Genomic DNA, 9,358 nt, shown 5'->3' on the forward strand with positions numbered 1-9,358 from the left:
GTCTACCTCTTCCTCTACATCTTCCTTGAAAAAATTTATGAGCTTGATCACATTCTCTTCCACCGATTCTATTATCGTATGTCACCTTTAATGCTTGTTCATCATCTACATGTTCATTCCGTCTTTGCTCATGTACCAGCAAGATGCTTTGCAATTCATCTAGACTCTTCAATCGAACATATAACAGTCAAATCTTGAGGTCATTGATCTCAAGATTTTTTCAATAATCACCACTTGTTTCATGTTTTTACCATGAATTTTCATCTTATTTACAATGGTGAATATTCGAGCCAAATATGTTGAGGATTGTTGGGAGAGGAGTCTCACATCGGCTAATTAAGGGGTTGATCATGGGTTTATAGGTAAGGAACACTATCTTCATTGGTATGAGGCCTCTGGGGAAACAAAAAACAAAGCAATGAGAACTTATGCTCAAATGGGACAATATCATACGATTGTAGAGCTTTGTGATTCCTAGCATGGTATCAGAGCAAGGTTGGTGTAGGTTGTCTGACTCTTCGAATTCTTAGTATGCTTTGTGATTTTAGCTTTGTTTGGTCTTCCACATCAGAAGCAATGTTTGCCTTGAAAACCACAACCGAAGAAAAAGCACATTTGGGATGACAAGACACCGAAAGAAGCATGAGACATGTTCATGAAGTTGTTCTCAAATAAGAACCATACGAAACTACAACTTTTGGAGAATGAGCAGTTATCAATTTCACAACATGACATCACGATGACTCAATACTTCCCAGCTAGCTAGCCAAGAAGCTATAACTAAGCAAATGAGAGGTATCACGTCGAAGAGTGAAAAAGAAGTTGCCAGCCAACCAGCCAAGAAGCCATAGCTAAGCAAATGAGAGGTATCACGCCGAAGAGTGAAAAAGAAGTGTTCACACAAGTAAAAGTCGGAGCAACAATAAGCCACATGACAAAAATGTTGACAAAGAAAGAAGTCACTAAGTAACTGCACAACCTTAAAGAGCTCGAACAACAACAAGAATTCTCAAAGAAATAAATTTTAAGGTATTTGTTACAATTAAGGAAAGAAGGTGATACTAATTTGAAAGAGCCATCGTATTCCTAAGAGGAAAATTTGACCAATTTCCAACTAATTCCCAACTGACATACAATATTCCTTTGAGGCTTCATAGTGTCCCAATGATATTGTCTTAACATAAACTCTCGTGATTTATTTAATTTCATAATTATTTTATTATGATTTATTCTCCTTAAAATAATTTTAAATTATTTGGAAGTAACTTTTTCAAAATATATATTTAAATTGTAATAAATATTTGAAAATAAATAAATTGACGTTTTACAAACTAACATTTTCCTTCTATTAAAAAATAATAAATTGAATAAATGAAACTCAAACCAACCAAACCTAAAATTGAGTTTATTATCAAACTTATTATAAGTTTTAGGATAAATAACCTTTTCATTTGATTGAAAATTGTGCTCTCGAGATGAAAGAAGAAGAAGAAGATACCTTGAGGCGGAGAATCATACTTGGAAATGGAAACTTGGTCCAAGCTCGGCCCCTCTCACCCGTATCTATCTCTTGTCAAGTGTGTTACTTGTCATGCCACTCTCGTTCTTTTAAAAAAAATGGTTGTGAACCTCTCGAACCTCTCTCTTCAATTAAAACAACATTACCCGCAGACCATTATGAAAACTGACACCTACCTAGTGTCGGAAGGTCCAGGAAGTTGGTGACTTGATAACAAGTGAGCCAGCGATCAAAACCCTAGTGAAACTATAACGATCCGAGGTAGCAAAATTCCTTGTAAGATAAGTTTCGACCTGCACGAAAAGCGTAACAATCTGGACACGATGAAATAGAGAGATGAAAAGAAATTGTTTGTTTCAATAATTGGTTAAACTAAAATAATTCATTAAACTAAAAAGGAAAACCCAGAAATGTTTCAAATAAAAAAGAAAGAATTCCTAAGAACTAGTTCATATCAGGAAAAGAAAAAAAAAAAAACTATATGATTTTAGTAACCGATATCAAAACTTGAAATCTAGTACTCCCTCCTAACAAAATGGATCAAAACTTGAAATCTAGTAACCCCTCCTAACAAAATGGGTTCAGAAAAAGCCAGAAGAAACCACAATTGGACTCTTAACAAAGTGTTTGCCGTCGGTCCAAATTAGCGTACCATAACCAATTTGACCCTCCGCCACAGCTCCGATCATCGTCAATTCAAACCTCTTCTCCTCCCCAATCTTCCGAAACTTCAGAACTCTTGGCTTCACTAAAACCTTAACTCCTTCCGGCCGTCGAACTCTGACTCTATAAACTCCCGGCCTGCCAACATTCTTCAGCCTTCTAGTAAGGGTGACACATCCAGTCAAGTTCTGAACCCCAATGGAAGGGTAATTAAAGTTTAAAATAGAACCAGAAACAGGGCACTTGAAATTTTCCTCGGCGAATACTCGCATATTCTTCTCCGTGTAGCCCCTGGCGCAGAGGAATTCTAAGTAATCGTTGGGGGAGAGGTCGTAGACGAGGCCGGGGTCGATGGCGCCAGTGGGGTGGATGTGCCCTGACCCATATATGAAGGGGGTGGCTGGAGCGAAGAAAGGGGAGCCGCCGTCGAGGATGAGGTTCATTGTGTTGTCGCTAATTGTGGCAGAGGTCATTATGGCGGATTTGATGGCGGCGGGGCTCCATTCGGGGTGGAGAGCTTTGAGGAGGCCGACAATGCCGGAGACATGGGGACAGGACATGGAAGTCCCTGACATTGTTATGTATGGAACTGTTCTGTTGTCGAATGGCTCCCCTGTTGGGCTCACGGCGCCGGAGAATGCCGCGATTATGTCCACTCCCGGCGCTGTCACGTCCGGCTGCAAAGAATTAGAAACTCATGAGCTCTGTTCTTGATAATCTCAAATGGGTGTCGTAATTCATAACCAAACCTTGATAATTTCCGGAGAAACTATGTTGGGTCCTCTGGATGAGAAAGCCGCCATGGTCGGAGAAGGTTTGGTATTAACTTTGGACGACGGTGGGAACAAATATCCCATCGGATTTCTGTCAAAAACAACAACAATCAGAGAAACATTCCAACAAAGATTCATAAAGAAGTAGAGAAATTGTAATTTGTTTACTTCCTGGAATTAATGTACGAGGAAACAGCTTGACCGTCGTTGTAACTGATATGGGAAGCTGGAAGAACATGGAGATCAGCGATGATTTTAAATCCACTAAACCTATCGTTGCAGAGAATCATTCCGACAGCACCGGCGAGGACGGCTTGCATTCCTTTGTCAATTCTCGAAGAGCCCCCTGTCAAGCAAACCAAGATCTTCCCATTCACTTTAGAATGATCCAAAGTTTTCGGCTTGCAGAGCATGGCATCGTCGGCAGAGGCGGTCGTTGCTTTCGCCTGAGCTCCGGTTATCAATGGGTATAGCTTTCTTCTTGCTAATGGTCTCGAAAGGCTCAACCCCTAATCAGCAGGAACAATTTTTATGTTCAACCAAACGAGGACAAATATGATACATAGGTTAAGCAGTAATGGAAGGGATATTTGCTTATAAAAATCAAATATAATATATACGTGAAATTATAATTCATGACTAAATATTCTTAAACAAACCCAGAAGCGTTGCCCGTTTCCAAGCTCAATGGGGGCTTGAAATTCACGGTCCAAAGTGCTAGCCCCGACCGTCAAAATCCACGGAGCAATATTAGTAGCAGTCGCCATGCTCGGGCCGGAGTTGCCGGCAGAGCACACCACGGGGATTCCTTTCTTCAGTGCATGAAAGGAAGCAATGGCGATGGTATCATCATAGTATTCTTCTGGTGGACTGCCGATGGAAAGCGAAAGGACATCGACGCCGTCGTAGATGGCTTGATCAAATCCGTCAAAAATGTCGGCGTCGTAGCAGCCGCCACTGTTGAGGAACGGCCAGCAAACCTTATAGGCAGCGACGCGGGCCTTGGGAGAGCCGCCCTTGGCAGTTCCGATACCGGACCCAAATACGCTGACGCCGGAGACATAGCTGCCGCCGGCCGTCGATAGCGTGTGGGTTCCATGACCTACGTAGTCGCGCGTGGAGTTGACGATCAATGGGAGTTGATCCGTTAAATTGTGGGATTTCAAGTACGCGATTACCCCCTGATTGAAATACTTTGCTCCGATTAATTTCCTGGGTTAATCATAATTAATGCAGTTAATCACCCTTTAATCGGAATTAAAAATAATAATAAAATATCAAAATATGATTAACAATGGTACTTGTTACAAGGCACTGCATCAGGGGTTTTATCCGTGCAGCCTCCTTTCCACCTCGAAGGCACACCTCCAGCTATGCCCTGTTCTCCAAAACTCTTGGACTCCGGCCATACACCTTTTTTTTCTTACTAAAAAAAAAACATTTAATTTACCTAACTTTTTAATTTAAAAAAAAACATTTAATTTACTAATTTTTTAATTTACCCAAATAATCCAAATAAATTTCACAATCTTAACTAATCTTTATGATCTAATTTAAGATCTAATTTAGATAAATGGTCTGTGACCAGAACAAGCAGAATCCTTTTAAATGGTATGTGACCAGAACAAGCAGAATCCATTTAAATGGTCTGTGACCAGAACAAGCCGAATCCATTTATGATCTAAATTAGGTAAAATTGTCAGTAACCCGACCAACCCAAATAGAATCCACAATCAAACTAACCTTTATGATCTAAATTAGATATTTTAGGTTAATGTGATGAATTATATGAATTAAGTAAAAGATAATATATATTTACTATGACATCTCTTCCAAATCTAGCCTTCCTCCAAGGAGAAAAAGGGAGAATAACACCATTCTTCTCGAAATGCATGAACTCCCATGAATGAGTTGTGCGTAACTCTTTGGCTTTGTTTGGCAACACTGCTGCCACTTCTCGGTGCTCTATCCCATAAATTATTATTAATTATTATTTAAATATATATATTAAAATAAAAATAGTTTGGTATTTACTTGCAAGCTCGATGGCCTCCTCCTCGTCTAGAATTGCTGCAAACCCATTTATATGGTTCTTATATGAGTGAAAAATTGCATCTTTTGCCTTCCAGGTTTTCAATTTTTATTAATTCAAAATAATATAATAATAACTATATTTGATAAAAAAATCGAACTTCAAACCCCTCAAGAAGGATTCGAGCAATTTGTGATGGGAATGGAATCGACCACTCTTTGAAGATCTACTGCTGATACCTCTAACCCATGTGAGTGAGATCCTAATAACACAATATAGGACTGCAACTCTAACCCATGTGAGTGAGATCCTAATAACACAATATAGGACTGCAATCCAAAAAAAATAAAATTAGGGTTCGTATAATAATACTTAGAAACCTAAAAATAACAGTGATAGTACTTTTTGACAGCGATGATAGGTGATATTAACTAAAAAGACCAGAATAAAATAAGAATGAAATTAGGAAGGTTCATCATTTTTAACTCCCTATAAACTTAATTGCCACTTCTATTTATAAGAAAATTGTACTGAGAAAAATTTGGGATATTATGGGATCATACTCATTTTTTTCAAAAATAGAAAAAAAAAAAATTGACTGAATTTTTAAATCTCTCTCAAATATTTGTGATTTAGTTTTGATTGGATTGTTTTTGTAGGTTTTATTTAACGATTTGTTTTCAATTATTATTTTTGCTTTATTTACTAAATTTTAACATTTTAGGAGTATTTGCAAGTTTTTTTTTATAATTCTTTTAATTGGATCAATAAACGTTAATTTATTTATTTTTTAAATATTATTTAACCATTCTCATTAATTAATTAATTAATTTATTATTATATCATAATTTTCTTTGAATATAAATTAGTAAGATAAAGTGTTAAGGTAGATATTTAAGGTCTTTAAGAGAAACTCGATAATCCAAAAGAAACTTTCTATAAACTTAACCGTAGTTGGCCGTTTCCATTTCGTGACGGCTCCTATCTTGGTGGGATCTATTAAAATTCCGTCTTTAGACACTACGTGTCCCAAGAACGAAACCTGTCCTAGCCAAAATTCGCATTTGGAGAATTTGACATATAATTTGTTCTCCCTTAGAATAGTTAGGGCTATTCAGAGGTGTTCTTGGTGTTCTTCGTCGGTTTTCGAGTATATCAGGATGTCGTCTATGAACACGATCACAAACGTGTCTAAGCACTCCTTGAATACTCGGTTCATTAATTCCATGAATACTGCTGGGGTGTTGGTGAGGCTGAAGGACATTACCACAAACTCATAGTGGCAATATCCGGTTCGAAAGGCTATTTTTGGTATATCTTCATTTTTAATCTTAATTTGATGGTATCGTGATCGAAGGTCTGTTTTAGAAAACACTGTTGCCTCTCGAAGTTGGTTAAATAGGTCCTCGATGCGGGGTAATGGATATTTGTTCTTTATGGTCCTCTTGTTTAATTCTCTGTAGTCAATGCATAGACGCATAGAGCCATCTGTCTTTTTAACAAACAACATTGGCGCACCTCAAGGGGATACACTAGGTCGAATGAAGTCTTTATCTAATAGGTCTTGTAGTTGTGATTTAAGTTCCTTTAGTTCTATTGGGGCCATGCGGTATGGGCTTTAGAGATGGGTCTCGTTTCTGGTTCAAGTTCTATTCCGAAATCTACGGCTCATGATGGAGGGATTCTCGGAAGGTCCTCCAGGAAGACATCTTGGAATTCGTTTACTATGGGTACCGAATCTATTGTTTTCTCTTTTCCTGTTGTGTTCACCGCACAGGCTAGAATCGCTCACCCTCCTTGTTATACCAGGCGTATGGCTTTCATCATCGATATTATTTTTGGGGTAGTGCCTGTGAAGGTTCCTTTAAACTTAAAGGTAAGTCCATTTAGAGGTGTAAATACTACCTCTTTCTTATGGCAGTCCATGCTAGCAAAGTTTTCGGCTAGCCTGTCCATTCCTAGTATGACATCAAAATCCGTCATATCTACTACTTTTAGGTCTACTTGGATGGTTCATCCAGCTATTACTGCTTGTCCGTCTTTTAGTCTATTTTCAGTAACCAGATCTACTCTTGCTGTGGTACCGACCGACAATACATGCATCAAGGGCTCTACTACGAACCCTGCTTGACTAACAAATGGCAAAGAAACAAATGAATGGGTAGAACCTGAATCAAACAACGTCAATGCAAAGTGTCCTAGTATAGAAAGCGTACCTGTCACCATGGTGTCAGACGTTCCCGCCTCTTTACTGGTCGTTGCATACGCCCTGGTCTGTGCGCGGGTTTGCATGGTGGGTACTCAAATAACCACTCCTCTAGGGGGTCCCCTTAGGTTTCTCGCGTCCGTTCCAATACAAAATTGGGCCGTGTGACCTGCACGACCGCACGTGTAACATACCCTCGAGCTTGCCATACATCTACCCCAATGTTGTTTCCCACATTCGTGACACAGAGGTTTTTTCGGTACTGGAGGCGGAGCAGGTCGTTCGTCTTGATGTCAAGGTCTCTTGAGTGGAGGTTGGAATTTCGTGGGTTCGCCTCAACGGGACGTTTCTTTCCTACAGATGCCGTTGGCTCCGAGTTTTTCTCCTCTGGAGGTTCCTCAAGGGCCTTGGCCGTCCTCAGGGCCTCTTCGTAAGTTTTCGGGTTAAATGCCTCCAACATGAGGCGGGTCTTCGGGTTCAACCCCAACACAAGTTTCTCTGTCTGTTTTTCTTCAGTGTGTGCTAGTGATGGTGCAAACCTCTTTAATCTCATGAATTCCTGCTGATCCACAGTGTGTACGCCTTGGGTCAGGTGGTTAATTTCTTGGTGTTTTTTTTATACGGGTTTTCCTTTGATAGTAGTATTTCAGGAAGGCCTCCTTAAAGGTTTCTCATGTTGTAATCCCCTCTCCCGGGTTGATATTCTATTTGTTATCTGTTCCCCACACTTATGCGTCCTTTTGTAGTACATATGTCGCGCACGCTACTTTGTGGTCATTAGGGCATCTCATTGATTCAAAGGTCGTTTCCATGGTTGCTATCCACATCTGAGCTGATGTGGGATCTTCCTTTGAACCGACGAACGGACGGGGGTCATACCGTGTGAAGTCTTTTAACCAATTCGTCCCCCTGTCCAGTTGCAGATTTTTGGCTAGTTGTGTAGCCATCACATTAGTTGGTTGTATGGTCGTTGCATTGGTTGGTTGCGTGGCCATTGCTGCGACTTGTTGCGTAGCTAACAATGTGGCCTGTTTTGTAGCCAACATTGTTTGCATCGTCATCTGGAGCGATTCTAAAACCATTCGTGTGGTGAGGTCCAATCCAGCCCGTGGTGTAGCTTGAGGGGGCGGTGTGTGATATGAACCACGACCAAGGAATTTTCATACCTCAAGGTCCAATTACAAGAACGAGAGTCAAGAAACTACAACAAACCTTGTACACTTATATTCAAGCTATGATGAGCTCATCAAAGGAAAATCTAGAAGACTTTGGAGACCTCCATTATATGTTGTGCAAAGTTGAGCTTCAAGAAAGAGATACATTAAATGCACTTTAAGTGGCATTTAATGAACTCCAACTGAATTTATGAAACTAGTCTATGACTAATAAGCATATTAAATTCATTGCATATAGGAGTTTTTATATTGTAACCGACTTAATTTACCATATTCCACCATAGTCATTTTAATATGAAAGTTATGAGTATTTTTCATTTACTAGTCAATTTAATTTGAAAATTATGTGTCACATATGTTGAGTTGTAAAGGCTATATAAAGCCTTCTCTTTTATTNTTTTTTTTTTTTTTTTTTTTTTTTTTTTTTTTTTTTTTATAGCTTTGTTGAGAGCTAACAATCAAAGTTTAGAAATGAGTTTTCTTTATTCTTGATCTTGATGGTCAAGATAATCGGTTCCATACTTTCCCTTGGGTTGATTCCATATTATTTGGTATTAGAGGTTTAGGCTTAAGATCGGAAATATGTTTGCTTGCGTTTATCTCTTTTGATTGATTGATGTATATATTTTCAGTTTGTGTAGCATGTTCACATTCCATCTAAAAAATATATAGCCAAAAAGAAAAAAAGAAAAAAAAAACATTATTTATGTGAAAAAAAATATATTATTTATGTGCTTTAATTCATGTTGACATATTTTATAAAGTGTTAGAAATTGATCTTATCAACACTTTGTTCTTCTCTAAGATCTTCTAAATCAATTTTATTGTTAGTAAATTGATTAGANAAAAAAAAAAAAAAAAAAAAATCTTATAGATGTTAAATGTCTTCTTTTTAACGTCTGGATTATTATATGTAGCTCTCATATGTTACTACATCTAAATTAGTCCTCATTCATTTTCTTTCTTTAATTCGTTTCTTTGTCGTTATTC

General features: G+C 38.4%; 1 pseudogene; it reads right to left on the bottom strand.

Moving 5' to 3' along the window:
* Positions 1 to 2,100: 2,100 nt before the first annotated feature.
* Positions 2,101 to 7,746, bottom strand: LOC111783565 (annotated as a pseudogene).
* Between the last annotated feature and the right edge of the window lie 1,612 nt (positions 7,747 to 9,358).

This window comes from Cucurbita pepo, chromosome LG20 (assembly GCF_002806865.2).
Source record: "Cucurbita pepo subsp. pepo cultivar mu-cu-16 chromosome LG20, ASM280686v2, whole genome shotgun sequence".
In the NCBI taxonomy this organism is placed as follows: Eukaryota; Viridiplantae; Streptophyta; class Magnoliopsida; order Cucurbitales; family Cucurbitaceae; genus Cucurbita; species Cucurbita pepo.